General features: G+C 36.5%; 1 non-coding gene and 1 pseudogene across 1 annotated transcript; both read left to right on the top strand.

Moving 5' to 3' along the window:
• Positions 1-8,669: 8,669 nt before the first annotated feature.
• Positions 8,670-8,805, top strand: LOC150007343 (small nucleolar RNA SNORA48). The gene has a single exon (XR_016512202.1). It is a non-coding gene; the product is annotated as a small nucleolar RNA SNORA48 (small nucleolar RNA).
• A 12,658-nt stretch (positions 8,806-21,463) lies between these two features.
• On the top strand, positions 21,464-22,706 carry LOC150007342 (nucleophosmin pseudogene; annotated as a pseudogene).
• The last annotated feature ends 3,352 nt before the right edge of the window (positions 22,707-26,058 follow it).

Below are 26,058 nucleotides of genomic sequence, written 5' to 3'. Positions count from 1 at the left end.
GAGATTGCACATCCACTTCTAGGTAGGAGAGAAATTTCTGTCTTTGTGGATGCACTCTCCAGAAATGTGTGGCTTGAAACTGCTGGCTTTTTGTATTGCCCATCTTACTCAGCAAACCAGAGATGAGAGAGTGCAAAGGAAGCATTTCTTATTCACTTTTTACATCCTGTCATTTGTCATGACCTCAGGGATAGAATATCAGCATTTGTCAAAGCAGCAGAGACAACCTATCTGGGGAACTTTTTTATTCGGGTTGCTTTCTATTTGGGGATGGCAGCAATCTGTAGGAATAGCACTGGCAAGTGTAGAGGAGAAGAAAACCAGGGGTTGCTATACCTTTCTAGCAATATTATTTCTGATGATACTGAATAATATTAAGAGAATTAACACTTTGAAGTCAAACTGTATGTGTCTAATTGAATTACCGCCTGAAAAGTAAACTTCTTTCATATAGTAGCAAAATAGACCAAGCATTTTGTTTAGAAGTCCTCCCTTTTATATAACCTTTTAATGAAGGTGCAAAGATTCTTTTATTTTTACATTATTATTCATAGGTGGAACATTAGAGAAAATATTTGTACTACTCCCTAGCTTCTCTAATATCATAATAATTTTTATTATTCTATACATTCTAGTCTTTTACCATGTGGATACAGAATTTATATCATATCATAATGCAAATCATAGTAACTTTAGAGTAAATAATGTTTTATGTTCACCCTGACTTCAAAGAACATTACTGGATAAACATTACTCCATCTTGTTGCCTGTTCTAGTAGAAAGCACTTTATTTTCTATTACTCCATTCAGTGGGTAAACAATATTTCATGAAACAATTCTTCTATTGTTGGACATTTAAATTGCTCCAAATTATAAATAGTGCTGCAATTAACATCTTAGGGCAGGGAAATTTAGGGGAGAAAAAATACTTTGTTTTTCCAATCACAAAATCAACATGTGCTCATTGCATAATATTTGTAAAACCAAATAATAAAACAAGAAAATGATCTGTAGTCCTGCTACCCAGAAGTAAATATTTTCACCTACGTAATGTTCTTTCAGATTTTTTCTTTATGCATTTAAGAATTGTTTAAATGTGACAATATTACAAATAGCACTTTCTATCATTTCCCTCAGCAATAAATCATGTACATTTCTCTATGTGGTAAAATATCTATAAAGTCAGATAGGCTTGAGCCTTATACACAGTAGCCTGAGTCTCAATCCAATTTCAATCATTAACTAGATATGTGATTATCAGATGTCATATAAAATCTTCAAGATATTAAGTCAGTATGAGAATTAAATTTTTAAATGTATATAAGTGCATTAAGTAGTAATTACATAGTGAATATTTAATAAATATTCATTAATATTAGTATTATATATCATTTTAATGACTCCATAGAATTATATTACTTAGAGGACATAATAAGCTCATCTCCAATTATTGAATATTTATTTCTAGTCTTTATTAGCAATGTAAAGAAAAGGACCCTAAAAATCCTCATATGACCAGCAGTGCATGTATCCCTTTATTTCCTCAGGTCAAATAAGGAAATGTTTACATTAAGACACTATTGATTTTATAAATATTGGGTTAAAACATCAGAAAGTGCCCAAATGATAAAAGTCCTTCTAACCTCCAGACACTTATGAGAGCTCATAAAGTGTCAGACAAAAATATTTTCTGAACTCTTGAGGAGAAAAATCTTCTTCCTAATCACTAGTGCTAATAATATAAAAAGATAGCATTTGTCTTAGCAAAGTTTGCAAGAATTTAAAATAAATCAGTAAAGGAAAATTTCATAAATATTTTATTCCTTGATAACTAGAATGATGTTTTATTTCCAGTTAATACAGTAATGACAGTACCCTGCGATGCACCATTCTCAAAGAGGGCAGCCACCTTCCACATGTGCATCCACCTATTGCAAAGGGAATGAGAAGAAAGTGTGGTTGGATCAGCAAAAATCTATCACCACTTGAGAAAAGTAACTTTATTTATTCCTGCCCTATAATACTGTGCTAGTAACATCAGCATCCCATAAAACATATTAAAACCTGCTAATCTTAACCTTGTAGGATACTTGGCCAGAGTAAGATTTCATACTGTTTATGGAACACTGGAGTTTCATTTGCCATTAACTAAAGTACAGCTCATTGTCATTGTAGTTTTCATTTATCATATACACAAAATCTCAGATTGCCTTCGTATCTGTGACTCTACTTAGGTTATGAAATGATAAGTTAAACATCTCTGCCCTCTACAGTGTTATCTTGAATAAGTTTTTCAATCACTCTGGACCTTAGTTTTTTCATCTGTAAAATAAGAATAAGAATATATTTCTTGTAGTGTTGCTTTTAAGATTTTTAAATATCTAAATCAAATTTATAGCTCACTCTCTAGCACATATTACATTGCTCAATAAATCATAGCCATTATCATTAATTTTAGTGCTTTATAATTTATATTGATCATTAGATTGTTAATAATACATCCTTAAGATTTTTTTCTAACAATGATTATGTGCACCAAGCAATTGATAAGTGAATAAAGTGAATAAAATGTTGGCTTAACAAAAATAGTACCATTGTTAAATAATCATTTATGCAGTTCAGATGGGGGAAAAAAACTATTTGAAGCTAACTCAGTTCTAGACATGCACAGCAAGTAGTAAAAAAAAAAAAATCTAAGAAATATGCTGTTTCTGAGTTGCTCAAATGGCAACTCTGCAGTAGTCAATTTCACATCAACAGAAGATAACAGACCAAGTCTTAAATGGGTTCAAGACCATTTGCGCTCAGTGGACCTCCACTTCATACTGTGGGTCATGCTGTTTGAAAGCTGACCTTGAGGGCAATAGCAGAGTTTCACCAGTGCTTGCAGTCTACTCTGCCCTTTTTATTAAACAGTTACTAACTCAAGCCTTGTCTACTTAATAAGATGAAATACAAAGTTTTAAAACATCAGAACCAAATACTGTATGCAAAAGTCGGTGGTAAATATTGACCAGCTGCCTAATAAATATAGATGAAAAAGCATCAAAACACTTAAATTAAAAGTCTCTAACAATAAAAAATGTTAGACACTGAGATAAAATTTCTACCCCACTAGCTACTCACAAAAGCTGCAGATTTGTCTAATTCAGTCTTGACTCCCCTTTTACAAACTTTTTTCTTTGTACTCTGACCTATTCTACACACCATCTCCATAACAAGCTTACCAAAACATTAGTTAACATAGCATTAAAATTCATCAATGAGCCCAAGCTGGGTAGCTCAGTTGGTTAAAGCATTTGTCCCAATACATTCAAGGTTGCAGGTTTGATCCCTAGTCAGGACACATACAAGAAGCAACCAATGAATGCATAAATAAGTGGAACAACAAATTGATGTTTCTCTCTCTCCTTCCCCTCCCCCTTCTATCTCTCCCCCTTTCTCTCTCTAAAATCATTTTTTTAATGTAAATTCATTGATTTTTTCATAGTTCATAGTGTCACCAGAAAGGGACCAGGACCAATGTGGGTCTGCTCCAGCAGCCTGGAATGTGTGGGTTCTTGACTTCATGCAGGAAAGATTTCACAACACATGTCCAAGTGATTTTGAGAGTATGTTTATTAAAGCTGAGGACAGTGACACTAAGGAAGGGCTTAAGAGAGAAGAGGTAAGATCACAGCAACGGGAGAGAACCTAGGCTGAGCTGCCCAGATGCAGGAAAGGAAGTCACAGTTAACAGAAGTTAGCCACACTGAGCTGCTTACACTCAGGAAACAAGCTGTAGTAACAGAATTAGCCATGCTAGGCTGTGTGAACTCAGGAAAGTAAGTCACAGTAACAGAAGTGAGCTATGCTGGGCTGCATGAACTCAGGAAAGGAAGTTAAAAATGCACTAAGAGAGTCTTTGGAGACAGGTTCAGGGGTTTAGCCCAAGACAATCTGCTGCTGCCCACTGCTCCCCTGGTTGCAAGCTTCATGGGGACCCTTGGACCTTAGGAGGAAGAAAGTGAAAGTAAAAGTACACAAGTAAGAAAGAGGGGCATGCAGGTGTACTCAAGAGAGAGAGTGCTCCCTGGGTCCTTTGTCTTAAGGGTTCTTATCTGTTTTCTAAAGGTAGGAGTTTTAGGGAAGGTATCGGGGAGGTACTGGGAACAGTCTCACAGAATATTCAACAGCCTCTAAGATGTGTTCTTTAATATGCTTATCCATCAAAATAATCATATAGGGGAGTTTGGGATCATTCTCCTTTCAGCTTCACTGCTTTGCTTTTATCTTGGGTTTGTCTGACTGTAATTGGGTTTTGTTATTTATTCTCCTGAATTCATCCATTCTGGAGTTTGCCTGGCACTAATGACACTGACTGAGTCCCTCTTATGTCTTTCATTGGGTGATTTAAGCTACTCATTCTCTGGTTGGGAAAGAGAGGTATAAACCATCTGCTCCTAAGTGTCTTTGGTTAAGAAAGATAAGATCTTGCAATTTATTAGCTGGCTGTTAATTGCTTGGCCTTGTTTAACTATCTTGTCTCAGTTTCCCTTATTGCATTTGCCAAGGAATTTTCCTAGCTTCTTAATACCCTGTCTCAACAGAACAGAGTTTCCAATTCCCAGTCTGGCCCCTGCCTATCTCTGCAATTTCATGTCCTGCCCACCATTGCATGCACTCACTCTATATTTAAAATTGACTGCTTATTGCACCTCAAATATCTGCCATATCTTCCTTCCCCTTTGCCTTGCTTAAATGTTTTTTATGCTTTTCCATTACTGTCTAAATACCCTACCTTTCCCTCAAGACTCAATCCAAGCCTCTTTTACATCAAGGGCTGCAAAATCAAATCTCAGAGCCCAGTTGTTAACATAAATGAGTAAATTCAGAAATAAATGAGTGTTGCAGGAATCTGTGAAAGGTATTGCCCTATGATTTTCAAAATAAGTCAGAAATATGGATTTTCACATGAAAGTTCTTCATGCTTAAATGAGTTTAAATGTTTTATGTGTAATAAGACATTCTTGGTCATCTCTAATGGAAAAGCTTTACTTTGTTCATTGGCTCATGACCACCATGCCCTGACTCCCATTCAGGTGCTAACACCTCAGAAAAGACACTCCCCTCATACCCACCCACATTTTTCCCACTCTATAAGCACCAACTAATAGGCAGTAGAAGCAAAACCTAATTTGTCTGAGATTAAACACCCACTAACCCAAAGAACACAAGCTCAAAATGTAAATTACACCAGTTACAGAGAAGTTAAGTCTATTGCTCAGGTGAGATTTTGGCCTCCAGATGTAGCTGCCCACATGTCTGCAAGTCAAACCAGTACAGTGTGACCTTCTTCAACAATCCTACTGCTCAATGGGTCCTCTTTCCTTCAAAATACTGAGTGTGGTGTTGTGAGTACTTACCTAAGGTAATTTCTATTTTTATTTCTTTGGGAATTCTTCCTCAACAAAACTGTTTTCAAGTTTCTTGAAGGGCCACGTCAGTATTCCAGCATCAAATCTCTCCACTGTATGCCCTTTATATTTTCCTGAGGATTAAAATTGGAGAAAAGGACTAACGCTATGAAAGGGAAGCAGGAAGCACAGACACATACACTGCTGCAAAGGTTGAACTAGATACTCATTTTGAACCAGGGGTGATGACTTGCATCACATTCCCAAAGAAACCTAAATTACTCAATGCTGGTGAAGTTATATTGCAAGTCCATACAGTCATGGTCCAAGGTTTATGTGTTTGTCTCTCCCTTACTATCCGCCAGCACATCCTTGGAAAGTAAGTTCCTGCTACATCAGTGTAATGATAGCCCTCTAGCAGAATATCAACTAGCTTAGCCTAAATCAAGAAACTTTGCAGCCCAGGAGTTTACTAGTAGATTCCATGGGAATAAAGTTCTATTAGGAAAGGTTTCATATTTGCAATTAATTTTTAAAAATATGATATGAAAGTAGAAAGAAGCATTTGTCTTTACAACTGTTAACTTCTGCCCTATTTTCTGTTAACACTTGATTTTTTAAAAATGAATCCAATTATAAGACTGACACCAAAATTCCCACACACACCCCCCCCAAAAAATATGGTGATACGTTCCCTGCTGTCTCCCTAGAGCTTAGGAATTCCATTTTAAAGAAACAGCTATCTGTTTTGGAGTGATAAAATGTGGATGTTCTGTATGCTAGCATGATGTCTTACATCATCCCTTCCTTTATTTTTATCATCTAATACATAAGAAAGAATGAAACATCAGAACGTGGGTCATGCTGAGAAGTCCCACTGTGAAAGGGGACTTTTTATTCTCCAACATTCACAAGATTGTTTCATGGTATTGACACAGGGCCGCTCCAGTATTCATTGGCTCCAGGAGGCTTTGATAAATGTCTTCACATAAACCTGCTACTTCTATTTAAATAAGTGGGTTTTTATATACAATCTTCAGGAAGAGGAACTGGCCCCTATGATATGTCATTCAAATAGCCTGAGGTATCCGGAGTTTGTAACAGCTGATCCCTTTAAGGGAAAGCTCCATTGCTGCCACTTACACATTCTGATTCAAGCCTGAAGTTCCCTGCGGTTTGCTGAGAAATGACCCAGCACTGCCCAGCAACACTTAGAAACAATGTCCTGCTTATGTCAGTTATTGTCACGAACAGCTATGGCTGAGTTGCCAATTTTTTTCTGCATTCTCCTAATATTTTCTACCCTATTTTTAGCCTGTGCTATAAATACATAGATTTTTGTAGACCTGTATTTTTCAGTTCTGGAGCAACCGTAATTGCTACTTTAATGCCTCAGTGTCACACTCTTTGTTAAGACTGAGGTGATGATTTACTCAACGCCTTTATTTCTCTATTTCAATATTCTTTACCTTAAATATGATCAAAATTTGAAAATAAAAGAAAAAACAATACCCTGTATCATTAGTTTAGTCTAACTTGGACTATTTTTAACTTTCAATAAGGGTTCACAGAGGAAGTCATACGTAGCACATTTATGAAGTGATGACAATGCATATGCTCCTGGTACTGGGCTCCCTGCTTCCCATGCTTTATTGAATTTATCCTTCACAACAACCTTTTCAGACAGGCGCTATTATTATTCCAATTTTAAAAGAGGAGAAAACTGAGGCTTAAAGAGATTAATGTCACACAGCTAGAGAGATGAAGCAGGGATTTGGGCCCTGGGCCTGGGAGTCCATTTCTATATCACTACACAGAACCACTGTACAATGTGCTACCACCACTGATCAAGGACACCAGTGTACAGTGCGGTGATGAAAATGGTAAACCCAAAACTACTAATTCAGGATGGAATTTGATTCTCTATTGAGTTACATTGTCAAGATTGAGTTCCCATTCCCCAGAGCATATATTCCAAAGGCCTAAATTCAAAGAAGGAATAAAATTGTGTGAGCAATGGCACAGCTTTTTATACATGTCATTTAATCTTCAAAGTGACATTTCAGGTGAATTTTATAATCTAAATTTTTACAAAAGAAAAAAAAAAGACTCAGTTAAGTTATGCAGCTTATCCAATGATGCACAAATAATAGAAAACAAAGCTGAAATTCAAATCCAGATGTCTCCAGCTCCAAAGAGCATTCTATTCCGTGAACCCAGGTTGATCTTGGCCAATTGGAAGCAGCAGAAATCATGATAATCAGACAGATTCCTTTTCTAAGATTTCCTCCCAGCTCCCAGCCCTATGAGAACTCAAATGGCAGAAAATGTCAGTGGATTCCAGGTTCTGATGATGAACAGAAAAGGGTGGATATTTAGTTATGACCACAGAAAACAATTAGAAGCTGGCAACTAAAGTGAGGTAACAAATGACAAACTCTTCTTGCGTCTCCAGAAGAAACTACACATTTTAACAATTCTCCCACCTAACTTTGTATTCCAAATGGGTATGTTAGCACCAATTTAAGACTTTTATGGATTAAGATTTTTCAGCACATGATATTAAAGTTGTTAAACATCTCAATTGTTAATGGAAAGCTTCACATATCATTCTTACCACTTTTTACATCTCAACATTTTGCACAAGTAAAAACCTATGGGGCACCCTTGCCCTGGTTGAGTTGCTCAGGTGGTTGGAGCACCATCCTGTATACCAAGGTTGAGGGTTTGATCCCCATCAGGGCACATACAAGACTCAACCAATGAATACATAAATAAGTGGAACAACAAATTGATGTCTCTTTCTCTCTCCCTTCCTTTCTCTCTAAAATCAATTTTTAAAAAAACCTAATGGACATCCTTCATACTTCCTTAACTTTTGTCCCTATAGTCAAGTCCTAGCCTACATGAAACCCTGTAGTGAGAACCTTCACATTGAAAACAGAGAAAATACGATACCTACTTAAAAGGTAGTTACAAAAATTGATCATATATTATACACCAAAAAACAAACAAACAACAAAAAGAAAAACACCTCACAAATTCCAAATGTTATAACCAAAGCAAACTCTATTCTCTGGTCATAATGCACTAACTTTACTCTAGAAATAAAGGAGAAAAAAATATTATCAAATAAAGTGAAAGCTCTGTCTTCTTAATTCTTTAAGAAAAATTACACCTAGAACTAAACAATAATGAAAATTCCAAACTTTTGAATCTATAGAACACAGCAAAATGTGTAATGCTGTGTATCAAATAAGAGTGAAAATAAGTTGTCCCTGGCCTGGGTAGAGTTGCACCTGGTTTGATGGTGCTAATCTCATATCAGCCAGAGACAAAGTAACTCCTTGTTTATCCCAGGTTGGCTTTTGGTTTGTGCCCATGCCTGGTTCATGCCTTGGAGACATGGATTTAAAAAAAAAAAAAAAATGTGAAAATAAGTGAAGCAAGCACTTCATCTCAAGAAGCTAGAAAAAAAGAACAAAAAAAGACATTAAAAGCAGAACAAAGAAATTGATTTTTTAAAGTCAGAAATTTATGAATTATAAATCTGAAGACAAGAACTAATCAGTAAATATAATAGGCTTTTAAAAATAAAACAATAAACTAAAATAAACCACAAAATACAAAAACACAATATATAATGGGAAAAATACAGATAGGAAAATAAATACTTATTAAAAAATAAACTATATCTAGCATAACATATGCTGTTTCAGCATAATTTAATAGTCATTAATGAAAAATTAATATGTTCTATTCAGATGTATAATTATAATGGCAATTTAAAATTTCATTCTTCTTGAACATAATTTATAATGAATCTAATAATTTAAGTCATGAGAGATCAACATATAGCTACTTATGAATAATTGTACATTTCAGAAGAAATAAGCAGATTCATAAATACGTCTGAAAAAAAGTCAAACTCATAATGTTAATAAAGTATCTTATATTCTGCATTAAGTTCAAACTAGATAATGTCAAGAACTGTGAAGAGTCTCAGATTTTCCCAGTTTGTATGCTAAAAAGGTAACCTGTTATGGCTTTATTTATGGTGGCAGAAGACATGAGATGCCCAGGTAACAGACAAAGGACTTTGTTACTCATGGAACATCAGGCAGTATGAGCTCCGTGTTTGCATTGGTTCTCTTCAACCTCTTACTCCCAACGCAGCAATGTGGAGGAGTCCAAGTGAGTGCTACCATGGGTTTGAGTCACAACTAAAAATTCTGAGCTTGGGCACACCTGCCTAACTTTTGCCTCAGAGAAAGACATTACCTTTATTGTCCTGGACAAAAAAAAAATCTGTCTTCTGTCCCAGAGGGAGATACTGTCTCTATCTTCCAAGACTGTACACTATATAAAAGTCTTTGAAAAGTTAGCACAGAACAGAAGTTGTCAATACTTCTGCTCATAAGACATGTAGAAACATAAGACCTATGACAAATTATCTCCCAACAGATAGTACATGTAATATATAAAACATTAATTATCACAAGAGTAAGTACATACTCAGAAATGCACATAATTCTTATAACTAGGAAATACCCTGAAGCTAGAACATCAACATTCATGAATTATCAGTTATAGTTTTCACAGGCATATCAATGAACTCTTTCTGAGTGAAAATTCAGCCTAAAACTTGGTGGCTAAGCTCAACAGTTTAATATTTCTTATCAGTCCCTAGGATGGCTAGATGATTCTTCTGGTTCACTCACAGGGCTGCATTCAATGGGAGGTCTGATTCTGCTGGAAGGTCCAAGATGGTGTCACTCATATGTTTAGCAATTGAATATCTCAATTTTCCTTAACATGGCAACTTATTCACTAAGAGGCAAGACAGGTTTCCATAAGCAAAAGCATACTAAGAGGGATGAAGGCCTCACACAATGTCACTTTAGCCACATTATGTTAGTCACAGCAAGTCACAAAGTCAGCCCAGATTCAAAGGATAAGAAAATAGTTTTGTCCTCATGATAAAGGAGCTGCAAAGAATTTGTGACCATGTTTTTAATCTACTATAACATGACTCCCAGGTGCTTGGGATTTATTGACTGGAGTAATCATACAAAAGCAATGCCCCAATGAACACTGAGAAAATATAATATAACCAGTCTCTGATGAACCAAAAAGGTTCACAGCAAAAACCACAACAGAAAAGCATTAACTCAAGAGAATACTCATCATTAAAAAAAAGTCACCATGGTAAAATATTAGGGCCATTTGGATTTGAAAAAATTAAACCATTTTCTCTACTGTGGAATTTCTCAATGTTAATTAAGCAGAGAACCCTTAATCTAGGGATAAGTCTCTTACTGGCACTCTGTTGCCTGTAGTACTCTTTGGGAAAAACAGCTATAATGAAAAGTGTAAACTTTAGAGAAAAACAGATCTGATTTTGAATCAAATCATTGCCAGCAACAAGCTTGGAAGCATCATTTAAGACAAGGTTTAAGAGCTTCTCTGAGCTCTAGGTTCCTGGAGCAAAATTCAAGATTCACTGTGAGAACTGAATGTAATAATGTATGTAAAACAACCTGTGCAACAGATCATTGATAATACTGAAAAATTAATACTTTTTTTCTTATATTAAAATCATTTGTGTCCTTGCCCCTGTCAACTCTAAACAGAGGAATTTATCATTCTGCTTGGCGATAAGACATGTATATTTGGGTAATCAATCTAAAGGCATCAGTAAATTATTATCTGCATTTATGTTATACATAAGCACTCCCCTCTCTCCTAAATAACGGGTCTATCATTCTGCTACAGGAATATGTAGAGTACTTCTTAAAGTTGGTAGAAAAAAATGATAAAACTATTTTTAAAAAGTGATTTATAGCTCACAATACTAGCTGTAATCTCTTTTAAATTAACATTACTTATTGAACTACAATGTCTTTCCAGAAAGTATCCAGCCATGGGATATGAAAGATAAAGTCATTTATTGAAGAAGACACAAGAAACATTGTACAGTGGAGGGGGAGAAGGGAGATAAGTAAGGAAAGGGTTTAGTCAAGGAACGTGTATAAATGACTCATGGACATGGACAATGGGGAGGGATATGATTGTGGGGGAAGGGGTGGGCTGGGTGGGGGAGAGCAATGGGGGGAAAATGGGACAACTGTAATTGAAAAACCAAAAAAGAAAAAGAAAGAAAGAAAGAAAGAAAGAAAGAAAGAAAGAAAGAAAGAAAGAAAGAAAGAAAGAAAGAAAGAAAGAAAGAAAAACATTGTACGTAGGACAATGACATCTCAGTCCCTTTAAAGTAGGCACCTTGAGACCTCAAACAATTCTCCCAATCACCATCAGTGCCCCCATCAGATTTTCCTGAATCTCATCAATGGTCTGAAATCTCCTCCTTTTCAAAGGCAATTTTAGTTTTTGGAAAAGGCAGAAGTTGCAGGACACCTAATCTGGTCTGTAGGGGGCTGTCATCACCTGGGTGATTTGATGTTTTGTCAAAAAAAAACTCTGCACAAGACATGATGCACGAGGGGGGGCATTGTCATCATGAAGCTGCCAATCACCAATTGCCCATAGCTGCAACCTTCTGAATCATCTGCATAATTTCAATGGAGGAGTGTTCAAGTTCAATGCAAAATTTGATGCAGATTTATGTCTCTACTCAGTCATTTTGAATGCAGTGGCCACAGAGTACACATGCTTACTCAACAACATCTACTGCCCCACTGACTAGCACAGTGAAGTCATCATTGTTCATGCATGTGCATTCCAGTCCACTCCCCTTGACTGTCAGGTTACATCAATGTAGTGCAAACTGTTCTTGTTGTATTAACAATAGTTGAACTTTTTCAGGACAGACCTCATATAGTATATGAGATTTTTTTTTTTTAACTTGGAAGGCAATGAAAAAGAGAAAGCTCCACAGAGAATAGGGGTGGATCTCTGAGGATAAAAAACAAGGAGAAAGATGGAAACATCTAAGAAGGGGCATCAACAGAAAAATATAAAGTGATTACCCATTCTGGCAAAGTAAGCAGCTTGATACAATTAGAGCCAGGAAGTAGCCAGTAAGGACCCTTGGGGAGACCAGAAACTGTAGCGATTACAGTGGTTCACCGTTCAAGCTTACCAAACACTGGTGAGGAGAACAGTAAGAGACTGTGGCTCCCCTTAGACAGAGAAGGGCTTTCTGCAGGCATCAAGATTTGATGACTATAGTTTAAAAGGATTCACTCTAAACATTGTCATTGTCCCATCTTGATAAAGTTGTCTCCAGCATATCCCCTAGAGAGAACTGAAGTCAGTACATTGGTGGGTACATTCTGTAGAGCTGGAAAAGGGTCAGGTCTGAAATACACAGAAGCACATTCTTGTGAAAGTCCCAGGTTGTAAGAAATGGCTTTCAAATGTGGAAGTTACCCAAGTGTTCTCAATGCCTATTCCTTCATTGAAAGTTTGATATGTGAGTTATATGATGTTAACTCTCTCAAAAATACATTCACGGTAAGAAAAGGTACAGACTCCATGTTAGAAATTTTCCAATGCATTCTAGAAAAAGTTTATTTGCAATGATTCAGACAAAGAAATTACCTAGAGAATTTACTTTCTAAAATGCATTAGTTTAGGAATTAAAATATATAGATAAAAAGTAAAAAACAAAACTCAGAAAATATCATAATTAAACTTTGGTGATTTTTTATTTTTTTAATTCTCTTTGCAATTCCTTTATAACCATTTGAATAAAGAGTTATATTTGTGTCACTCTTAAATAAATCCCAGAAATAAGGTTTAAAAATTTCTCTTCTCTTCATTTTCTTCACTTTAGAAATCCTTCCAGCTGAATATTAGAGAATAAATCAAATAACTAAGTTAGCTGAGCAGCAAGTTCTGTATTTATAAGAACACACGACAATATTTTCATTAAGTACTTTATTATCATTGCAATATGAGAGGATAATACATTTGATGATGGAATCTAGGTATTTTTTTATAAGACAATCTGTGATGTATGTATAGCCTTTAAGCAGAAACAAGAAATTCTAAGGTGAGATTGAAAGGTTGGTTAAATCATTATTTAAGGAATAAACCAATTCATCTTCAAGAATTATGTTTTTGACAGATCCCCACCAGCAGAATATGAACATTGGTCCTACTTGTGGCCTTAGAGCTATGATAAAGTGCTAGGTATGTGGATACAGTCTGTGGAAGTATTGACTGTCCCACCTGAAATCTCAGGTCACACAGAAAAGAGTGTAACCACCAAAAGTGACAAGGCACAGCTCATAGCTAAGCTTCAAACTACTCATTATTTGAAGTAATTATATATTACCATGTTGGCATTAAACAAGGTGATAATGCAGCCTATAGCTTTGACTAAAAGAATGAGGAATATAGCAAATAAGGAAGGAAATGACATGAGTTATATATTATGAAATAAATCTCCTAAAATTCATGCCATATACTATCACTCATACCAGGTGAAAGAAAGTGGAAAGCTTTACATAGTGGCAATTTTAAGAAGTAAATCTCAATCATATTTCTGAACCTCAGGTATTAATCTATTTGAAACCCAAAGAGATAATTAGATATGATTCTACCAGTTCCGTCCACTAGTTCCATCTCCAACTCCTCATCCTCCAAACCCTCTGAAACTCCAGCCCCTCACCAGTTAGTTAAGGAAAAGCTAACTGATCACCATGAAGAAAAATGGGCCCCTCACTGGGGAAGCATGCCCAGCACTATTGAGAAGTCATCCAGAGCAAAACTACCAGAGTTTTTAAGGATCTATTTAGTTGATGGGTGCTCAATATCACATCATCTGAATTTAGAAAATACTCTCATTTTTGTTTTGGAAAATCCCACTGGCCATAATAAATATTCCTCCTCCTGTATTTACATTTCCAGACAAAGTTACTTCAGCTTCAGAGTTACTTGTTTTGTCACCATTTATACCCTTATTTCTGTATGGCAGGTTTTTCAAATCAGGAGTCTGCTAAAAATAAATCAAAGAAAATGGACAAAACAGGATAGCTACATATCATTAATGGAAAGGAGCCCTTAAATGTCACATGAAACTTTATGACACCTTTCAAAGTGCTGAAAAGTTGTATTCCAAGACGTGGCATATACAAAGATGAATTCCCCATGAAACTTGTTTAAGTGATAGGATATATACAGTATTAAATACAATTCAAAGATATTCTAAAATCCATTGGACACACAGGAAACTTTGTTGGATATTTGGGGGAGGGAGTGCCAAGGTGCAAAAGAAACATAAAATACAGTACTAAGTTCTCTAAGCATCACAATGTAATTAAGGATGTGAAATATTTTAAGGAAGCATGATTAAAGAGAACAATGAAACAATGAAAGCCATATGGTTATGTGCTTCCTTCACCCCAGCCCAACCTTGCCCCACTCCTCACCCTCTAAATCCATTCTGGAGCACCCTTTCCTTGGTTAGCGAACTTTCTCTCTCCTTACATACTGCACTCATATACTTCAGGCTTCCCCCAAATCTCTGAACTGGTGGCTAATTATTCTTCCAGGCATTTCAAAGTCAGGAACTGAGGAGGACATGGACCTTGATGTAAATATTGAACTGTATAAGGCAGATTTCAATGTCTTCCCCACCCAACAGCCATTTGCACTGAAATACACTGAGACCTTTGAGAGTCAGTGGTGGGAACTTGACATCAGAAGTCCTAACTCAAGGGTGTTGACACTGTGTGTTATGTACAGACTAATGGTAAGATGAGGAAAACCAGGGAGAAAAGAGAGGTAGGATACACAAAAAAATGAGGAGCTTTAATACATTCTTGGAAAGATGGACAAAATTCAGCTGCTGAGAATATATTTATACCTGCCAATGCCTAATTTTTTCTAGTATCTTGATTTTATCAAACTAGTTTAAACTGTTTTGTTTGTTTGTTTGGAAGGGACACAACCAGAACATGGACCATTACCTCATTACATCCATAAAGGTCCTATCTGTTTTGAGCTTCACTAGTTACTACTAGTCCCCAAAACTGATTTCTTCTAAAATCATGATCAATCTTGCTAATGCACAGAGATTCTGACATATCACTTAGCCATCACCTCAAATCCTGCCACCACCTAGGTAATTTATTGATTCATGCTGGTAATTATGATAGTAAATTTTATATATCAACTTGACTAAGAGTTGCCCAGATAGCTGGTAAAACATTATTTCTGTGTGTGTATAAGAGGGTGCTTCCAGAAGAGATTAGTATTTGAATCAGTAGACTGGGCAGAGGAGATCCTCCCTTGCCCATGTGGTGGGCATCATCCAATGAGAGCAGCAGCAGAGGAAAGATAACTGCTATCTCCTGAGCGCTCTCTCTCTCTCTCTCTCTCTCTCTCTCTCTCTCTCTCTCTCTCTCTCTCTCTCTCTCTCCATTCCTCCACCCGCCCGCACCCCACCCCCAACCTTATACTGGGAGATCTATCTTCTGCTCTCAACCATAGGAGCTTCTGATTCTTGGAACTTAGAACTCTGGGAATTATACCAGCATCCACCTCCACTCTAATCTTCCCCTCCCATCCTCAGGCTTTTGTACTTAGAATGAATTATACCACCAGCTTTCCTGGTCAACCAGCTTGCACTGGGACTTCTCAGCTCCATAATCATGTGGACCAATTCCCATAATAAATCTCCTCCTATACATCTATAACTACCTATATCTATCTATCTATATCTATATCTATATCCTATTGATTCTATTCCTCTGGAACATGCTAACTAATGCAATAACCCATACAACCATTTAACTTAATTACTTGTTCTCCTTCATTCTCATGTAGTCACCCTGATCATGACCACATCTCGTCATTGCCACCACTGGAAACTACTTCAGTTTCATCCTTACCTCTCTGAGCTGTCCTTTCCAGGACCAACTCCTTAATGATATATTCAGTGGATACCTTTCAGCTTATGTCTTGTTGACCTTGCCACAGCATTTGGCATCACTTCCAACCTCTACTTCCTTGAAATACTTTAGTCCCCAGTCTTCTCTGACACTGTGACTCTTGATCTTCCTCCTCCTCTGACTGGGTTTTCTAAGTCATGTTTGTGGTTTACTCTTCTTGTTCCAACCCTTATGTTAATGCTCCTCAGAGTTCTACTCTTTGCCAGAAAGAATATGTAGAAAAAGGGGAGAACCAGGCTATCCCATCTAATTCCATTATCATTGTTATGATAATAACTTCTATATTTGTAGCCCAAATCTACATGCTTAGTAGACTTTGGTGCTCTATATTCTTAGCTCAAATTCTATTCATCTAAAACCAAACTCATTTTACCCCCAAATCTGCTCTTTCTCCCTTTTGGTTACTCAAGTCAGAAACATGGGATCTTTCTTAAATCTTCCCTCTCCCTTCCCTGTTATTTCCAATCCATCACTGACTCCCAGTCTTTCTATCTCATAAGTATTTCTGAACTGAGCCTCTTCATGTTTTCCATTCTCTCTGCTATCACTACAGTTCAAATGAAGCCAAACATCATACCAAATAGAAAATATTCAACAGGAATTAAACACATCTGAAGCTGATCTAATGTTCTCTATTTTTATTTAAACAAATATGTAGTGATATTAAAATAATAAAATTACATATTTAGATTAAAATGTTTACTTTTAAGAATCTTGAATATTAATATTTGCATTTAAGAATGACTGCATTCTATTTGTGTGAACTGCCTACTGAGAGATGACAATCAAACACATTCCTTAATAGAGGCATAAACTATATTACACTATCACACACATGCCATAGAATGAATGTATTATATACCTCTAAGATGGTAGACTGTTAGAAAAAAAAGTGTGAAGCTACGTTGCAAAAGTACTCAAGCTACCTAAAACAACATGTTGTCACTGTCTTATAAAGAAGAAATGCTAGAGGGACAGTAGGCTCCAGCTCTCAGATTGCAACGCCCCATGCAGATATATAAATCTAAAACCCTTCATAGTCAGGACTAACAGAAATTTTCTTCCCTATTTTCCATTTTAACTATTAGGTATAACATAAAGGTTGATTCTAAATATTTTTAAAATATCAACCATATCAGAAACTTAAAAAAATAAGAATATGAAATAAATTACTTGTAAAATATACTTTGAATTTTAGAATTGTTTTATAGAACAACTGAGATAAGACCTTTTCTCCATAGACTACTTATGACACTAAAGATCCAGTGTTGAATGTACATCATCACAATCATATTCGATTCATATGATTAAAAGAAGGGACCTGGGCTTGCTATTGCTACACTAAATGAGAAAAACAGGGCACATGGAGTACTCTGTCTTTAGAATTACTGTGTAGGTTGATGTGCTCTTGCCCCATGCTGGATAACTACTGACACCATCCTCCAACATCAGTTAAGTCCAATGAGCTCTACACTGTCATTCGTTGTTTCACACATTATGACTAAGTATAGCAGTACACATTCCTACAATTTCACTTGTCCTCTGAAGAAGAGTTCTATTAAAGGCCTTGCTGCAGCATATATACCACAGCTCCAAAGCATTTCTGCAAACTGCTTAACCATTGATCAGTGACTGCAAAGTACAGTGGTGGAGAATCTAACTGACTTTACATGAGGGCACCTGATTTAACAATAAGCACCAGGTGTAATGTAAGTACTGGAAATGATGAAGTGTGTGGCTGCCCTAAGATACAATCTGACAGTTCAGCTCTGTCTATCAACCTGTAGGATGCCTCCTAAGGACTCCCAACAGCTAGCTTACATTACCTGGCCCAAAGCCAAGTAATTAACCTTTCAAGAATTTCCTCAATGAGAAGCAATGGCTTTAGCAAGTAATTCAAGTCACTGTTTCTTTTCTTATACAAACCACATTTTTACTCTGTAAATGACTTAAATAGTTCTTTTGTCACAGACTTCTAAAATCTTGACTTAATTAACACACATACAAAGACACTCCAATTAAATTAATGCTGTGAGGACACTGAAAAGCCTGGTGTCTGCATCTAGATGCCTAGAACACTCATTTTCCTCTTATATAATATTGGATAGGAATTCTAATGTAAGAACCAACATCTAATTGATTTCAGTGCATCTATGGCTTAGGTTTTCCATCATATCACTTTTTGTAACATGCTATCCTTGAAAAACCACTTTGTCAAATATATTTCAAAAATGCCTGTCATAAGGCATAGAAAATTCTAGGTGTTACGTGACATTCTCTGTCTGAGAAATAGGGCATAATTCACAATATATAACTTACTCATTTTTAAGTCAGTTCTGTTGTATTAAAGGGAAAAGAGTATTATATATATTATGTTTTAGATACTCTTTCTTTTTTCTTTAAAACTATCAGAGATGCTTCTCTTAGAGCAAACAATGGCAAGTGTCACTGAGCACCAATGTCTAGTAATAAGCACACAGAATTGATAGGTCCTAATGTTCTGCTCAGTAAGAGTCAGCAAGTCACAAAATATGCTCATTTAACATGTCCACCTTTAAAACCATTAGTTCATTTTAAACATCTTTCTTCTACTCTTTAGTTCATTTGGGTCAAAAGCAAAATCTGCGGTCTTATTAACCACTGGAGAAAAACTTCTAGTGGAGCCTACAGAGTATGCATATGGCTCATTTGCCATTGTTTCAGAAAATTGAACCAAGAAGGTTAAAAGAGAAATTGAAACAGATTTTCCAAATACTTAGAATGAGACTAAAAATTACATTCTTAAGAGCTTTTTCCAATTTCAGTAAAAATAATGAAATAAGCATTTACAAAGACAATAGAAAGCACAAAGAACCATTAGGAAAAATAGCCAGTACTTTGAGGGCAAAAATAGAAGCAAGTTGATAGCTTTTCAGTAAGTTACAACATTAACAAATAAAGGAGATATTTTACATGCTGTGGATATATGTAAGAAAATAATGATCACTATTATTCACATATTCTGACTACATAATAATGGAATACTAATAAGCACTTCAGTTTTTTGACCCACAGGGTAGTTATATTGGTCAATATAACTCTCCTGAAATTTAACATGGAAGCACTGATGCTAATAAATGCTCAATTCATTAAACATTGCTGTCCCTAATCTGGAAGTGAAAGCATATTATATACTGAAATTTTCCTAATTCACCTATTTAAAAAGGCTAAAATAGTCTTAAAAGCAGAATAAAGCAATAAACCCATTTAGTTTTAAGGTACTTACACAATTTGACAACAACAAAAAATTAGCCTAGGCAAATTTAAATTACCACTGGAAGACACAATAAGAGTGAGAATGTTTTCTACATTAATGAGAATGAGAAAATACTAGAAAGTATTAGCACTACAATTTTGGAAAACAACAATCAACAATTTATTTTACTGAAAATGTTACTTCAAAGAAAGCATTTGGACTTCCAGCCAGATAGAGGCCTAGACAGACATGCTAGGTCTCTCTCCACAACTAAGAAAGTATACAATTACCTCAAAACTAGAGACAACCAGAAGTTCTAGAAAATCAAGCTGCATGGAAGTCCAACAAACAAAAATATAAAGAGGAAATACTCATCCAGACAGGTAGAAGGGGCAGAGCCTGGGCGGAGAAGACATGGTGTGGTGGCAACGGTGGAGGTAGCAGCAGCAGCAGTAGGGGCAGGCCGGTGGAAAGCACAGTCACATGTTTTTAAAAGTGTGGAGGAACACCTGGAGAGTGTTCCCAGCGCCAGACCAGACCGCACTGCTCACAGTTTCAGCACCAGGGAAAATCAAGCCTCATTGCTTCTGACTATGCAAACCAGTGGGGGTTGGGCGGAGGAAGAAATTTTCAGTCTCTCAGGAGAGTCCACTTGTTTAAAGGGCCCCCATGGTCCTAGAACATCCACAGACCCACCCACTCTGGGAACAATGGCCAGGGCAACAGCTAGAGCGGCGCCAGTCCCATATGAAAGTGGGAGAAGAGCCTGGAAAGGGGGTGAGTGCTGAGCAAGTGACATTGTTCCCTCTGAGAACCCTTTCCCACATACAGTGCCACAACATGGAGAAACAGGTCTCCCTGTACTGACAAATAGTTAAAGCTCTGTCCCTTACAATGTAACAGGTGTGAGAGCTCTACCTAAGACCCAGAGGCAAACAAACACAGGAGCCAAGTCCCATATAGAAGTGGGAGAGGTGCCTGGAAAAGGAGCGAGTGCTGGGCAAGCAGCATTGTCCCATCTCTGACCCCTACCCCACACATAGCACCACAATGTAACAGGTGCAACAACTCTACCTAAGACACAGAGACAAACAAACACAGGAGCCTGCCAAGATGAGGAGACAGAGAAGCATGGCCCAAAAGGAAGAATGGATCAAGGGTCGAGTGGGAGAACTAAGTGACGAGGAGATAGCCAACCTCACAGATGCAGAATTCAAAACACTGGTGATAAATATACTCACAGGCTTGACAGATATGCTTGAGTATGGCAAACGCATAAGGGAGGAAGTGAAGGCTATGCTAAGTGAAATGAAGGAAAATCCACACAAAACCAATGGTGAAGAGGAGGAAACCAGGGTTCAAATCAATGATTTGGAACATAAGGAAGAAAAAAAAAAACAGTCAGCCAGTACAGAATGAGGAAACAAGAATTGAAAAGAATGAGGAGAGGCTTAGGAACCTCTGGGACAACTTTAAACATGCCAACATCGAAACCATAGGGGTGCCAGAAGGAAAAGAAGAAGAGCAAGAAATTGAAAGCTTATGTGAAAAAATAATGAAGGAAAACTTCCCAAATTTGGTGAAGAAAATAGACATACAAGTCCAGGAAGCACAGAGAGTCCCAAACGAGCTAAACCCAAGGAGAAGCAAACCAAGACATGTGATCATTAAAATGCCAAAGGTTAAAGATAAAGAGAGAATCTTAAAAGCAGCAAGAGAAAAACAGAGAGTTACCTACAAAGAGGTGCCTATAAGACTCTCAGCTGATTCCTCAAAAGAAACTTTGCAGGCAAGAAGGGACTAGCAAGAAGTATTCAAAATGATGAAGAGCAAGGACCTACAACCAAGACTACTCTGTCCAGTCCCTGGTGCGATTCCGTCCTGCGTGTCTGTTCTGCGGAGCAGAAGTCATTTATCTCCGTCCGCATTCTCTCCCACCTAAGTGCGTGCTACCACCCCATGGAAGATTCTATGGACATGGACATGAGCCCTCTGAGGCCCCAGAACTATCTCTTCGGTTGTGAACTCAAAGCTGACAAAGATTATCACTTTAAGGTGGATAATGATGAAAATGAGCACCAATTATCCTTACGAACGGTCAGTTTAGGGGCCGGGGCAAAGGACGAGCTGCACATTGTGGAAGCAGAGGCCATGAATTATGAAGGCAGTCCCATTAAAGTGACCCTGGCGACCCTGAAAATGTCTGTGCAGCCCACGGTTTCCCTTGGCGGCTTTGAAATAACCCCACCTGTGGTCTTGCGGTTGAAGTGCGGCTCAGGGCCTGTGCATGTTAGCGGGCAGCACTTAGTAGCTGTGGAGGAAGATGCAGAGTCAGAAGACGAAGAGGAGGAGGACGTGAAGCTCCTGAGTATGTCCGGGAAGCGCTCCGCCCCCGGAGGTGGCAGCAAGGTCCCACAGAAAAAAGTAAAACTTGCTGCCGATGAAGATGATGATGAGGATGACGAGGACGACGATGATGATGAAGATGATGATGATGATGATTTCGAGGATGAGGAAGCTGAAGAAAAAGCTCCAGTAAAGAAATCTATACCAGCCAAAAATGCACAAAAATCAAACCAGAATGGAAAAGACTCAAAACCGTCAACACCAAGATCAAAAGGTCAAGAATCCTTCAAAAAACAGGAAAAAACTCCTAAAACACCAAAAGGACCTAGTTCTGTAGAAGACATAAAAGCAAAAATGCAAGCAAGTATAGAAAAAGGTGGTTCACTTCCCAAAGTGGAAGCCAAATTCATCAATTATGTGAAGAATTGCTTCCGGATGACTGACCAGGAGGCTATTCAAGACCTCTGGCAGTGGAGGAAGTCTCTTTAAGAAAATAGTTTAAACAGTTTGTTAAAATTTTCCGTCTTATTTCATTTCTGTAACAGTTGATATCTGGCTGTCCTTTTTATAATGCAGAGTGAGAACTTTCCCTGCCGTGTCTGATAAATGTTGTCCAGGTTCCATTGCCAAGAATGTGTTGTCCAAAATGCCTGTTTAGTTTTTAAAGATGGAACTCCACCCTCGCTTGGTTTTAAGTATGTATGGAATGTTATGGTGGGACATAGTCGTAGTGGCGGTCAGACAAGTGGAAATGGTGGGGAGACAAAGATATACATGTGAAATAAACTCAGTATTTTAATAAAGTAAAAAAAAAAAAAAAAAGACTACTCTGTCCAGCAAAGCTGTCATTTAGAATGGAAGGGCAGATAAAGTACTTCCCAGAAAAGGTAAAGCTAAAGAAGTTCATCATCATCAAGCCATTATTATATAAAATGTCAAAGGGACTTACTTAAGAAAAAGAAGATCAAAACTATGAACACTAAATGACAACAAACTCACAACTATCAACAACTGAATCTAAAAAGTAAAAACAAAATGCGATTAAGCTAACCAGAATAGGAACAGAACCATGGGTATGGGGATCATTTGGAGGGTTGTCAGCAGGGAGGGGAAAAGGGGAGAAATGGGTAAATGCTGCAGGGATTAAGAAGCATGATTGATTGGTGCAAAATAGACAGGTGAGATTAAGAATAGTATAGGAAAGGGTGAAGCCAAAGAATTTATATGCATGACCCATGGACATGAACTAAGGGGGGTGGGATTGCTGGGGGGAATGGCGGTACTGGGTGGAGGGGAGCAAAGGGGAAAAAAATTGCAACTGCTGTAACAACATAATCAATAAAATATACTTTAAAAAAAAGAAAGCATTTGACAACATTCAACATCCATTTATAATAAACAATCTCAACAAAGAAAGTAGAAAAGAAAATAATGAAGGTCATACATGACAAGTCCACAGGTAACACAATATTCAACAATGAAAAGCTAAAAGCTTTTCTTTAAGATCAGGAAAGAAACAAGATGTCACTTTTATTCAACATAATATTGAAAGTTCTAACAAGAGCAGGTAAGCAAGAAAAAGAAATAAAAGTTATCCAAATCAAAAAGGAAGAAGTAAAACATGACTCGACTCCTCCAAAAATCTGTTAGAACTAATAAACAAAGCTAATAAAGTTGAAGAGTACAAAATCAACAAATATTTGCTGCTATTCTATACACAAATAACAAATTCTTAGAAAGAAAAAATTATGAAAGCAATTGCATTTACAACTGTATCAAAGAATATAAAATACTAAGGAATAAATTTAACCAAAGAGATAAAAGACCTGTACTCTGAAAACTATAAGATGCTAATAAAAGAAATTGAAGAAGACACAAGTCAATGGAAAGATATTCTATATTCATGAGTTGGAAAAATTGTTATTGTTAAAATGTCCATTATACCCAAAGCAATCTACAGATTTAATGCATTACCAATCAAAATATTACAATGTCACATTTCAGATAAATATAATAAAACATCCTGAAATTTGTATGGGACCACAATATAAGGCCCCATATAAGCAAAGCAATCTTGAGAAAGAAGAACAAAGCCAGATGCATCATGCTTCCTGATTTCAAACTATACTACAAAGCTATATTAATCAAAACATTGTGGTATTAACATAAAAATAGACACATAGATCAATGGAACAAAACAGAGAGCCCAAAAATAAACCCATACATATATAGTCAATTATTTTACAGCAAAGGAGCCAAGACTACACAAAAGGGAAAGATAGTCTTTCCAATAAATAGTGTTGGGAAACAGAATAGGCATATGCAAAACAATGAAACTGGACTACTATCTTAACCCATATACAAAAATTAACTCAAAACAGATTAAAGACTTGAACATAAGACCTGGAACCATAAAATTTCTAGAAGAAAATATAGGAAGATAATCTTGCCATTTGTTACAATATTAGTGAACATTGAAGATATTATGCCAAGTGAAATAAGTCAAAAAGAAAAAGTGGAATCTAATTAAAATGAAATAAAGAAACCAAACTGATAAAGATAACAGATTAGTGTTTGCCAGAAACAGAGTGGTGGGGAGGTGGGAAAAATGATTTAAGGTGGTCAAAAGATACAAACTTCTAGTTATAAAATACATAAGTCATGGTATGCATTGTGTATTTCAAACTTGCAAAAAAGCAAACCTTGAAAGTTCACCTAAACATATATTGGTGATAGGTGTTATTATGATGATTATTTTACAATATATATAAATATCAAATCATTATGTTGTATGCCTGAAATTATATAATTTATACGTTAATTATATCTCTTTTTTTAAAGAAAATTTAGAATCTTTGTTTAGCAAATGATAACATTAAAGTGATGAAAGAAAGAAAGAAAGAAAGAAAGAAAGAAAGAAAGAAAGAAAGAAAGAAAGGAAAAAAGAAAGAAAGAAAGAAAAGAAAGAGAAGAAAGAGAAACTTTCAGAAGATATACCAAAGGATACATGTGCCAGAACAATATGTCAAACTTTTCTTGGCTAGCAGATGAAAATGGAGATAAAATAAACATATATGAAGATAGTTTTATAGTGAAATACTATACAGGTAATAAAAACGATTAAACAAATCTACATGAGTAAAGCTCTAGAAAAAAAGTTAAATCTTTGGACTCATTATGAAAAACCTGGGCCAGGTTAAGCAGTCTCACCTTATCTGCAGACAACTGAAAATCACTGACATTTTTCAGTGAGGCATAAACACAATATGAGTCATTTTAGGGAATTGATCTGGGAACTAACTGTGGTCATGATAGACTGAAAATGAGTAATTTTAGAGGCAAATACCATTAAAAGCTATGGCAACAGCGCAGGCATTATAATAAGGGTCCTGAATTCAAATGTTTATATCGTTAAGGCAGCACGCACTGTGGATGATGAAACCATGTGAGTGAAAGGAAGCTCTTGGAAACTGTAAAGTGCATGAGTCCAAGCCAAGGGCAGAGAGAGCTGGAGTGATTTCCCTCCTCACCCTTCAGTAATTTGTTAGGGGCTACTCACTTGTAGGAATGCTCAAATGCTCAGGCATTTTCAGCCTGATATGCAAAGGTGCTGGATGTTGGAAGTCAGACTGGCCTGAGTGGAAAAGAATCCCAGGAAATATGAGTGAAGAATTGGCAGTATCTGCTACACTCAGAAACTAAAGAGAAATTTCATTAAGTTCTTTCCAAGAAAAAGAAAAAAAATAAGTTGGAATATGAAAACATGGCATGTTCTGGTGTATAAATTAACAGATTTTAGGCTTTTATATTAGAAGAATCTATTTTACAATGGTAGGAATCAGTCCAAGGTGAATTCAAGGAAGATACGCCATCATTTAAAAACTACACCTAAGCTTCACCAATATCAAGTTTCCTTGGAGACAATAACCTGACTAAATCATTCTGAGGGCAATGAGTATGTAAAACCAACAAAAGAGAAAGTATAGTTATATGGCTCTGGGAGAGGTTTTGAGAGGCAGAGGTTCCCTCTGATCATCTGTGCTTTTTAGCAAGGAACTGATAAATAAAATAAAAGCAACTTTTGGCAGCATCCTCTTTTAATTAAGGACTAATCAAGGTGATTGTAAAGAATCTATTAAAGTATTCTCCTGGCACTTAATAT

Source organism: Furipterus horrens, unplaced genomic scaffold (genome assembly GCF_987537825.1).
Source record: "Furipterus horrens unplaced genomic scaffold, mFurHor1.1.pri manual_scaffold_6, whole genome shotgun sequence".
NCBI classification, from domain to species: Eukaryota; Metazoa; Chordata; class Mammalia; order Chiroptera; family Furipteridae; genus Furipterus; species Furipterus horrens.
Note: the sequence above shows the minus strand (reverse complement) of the source record. Positions and strands in the feature narration are given on the sequence as shown.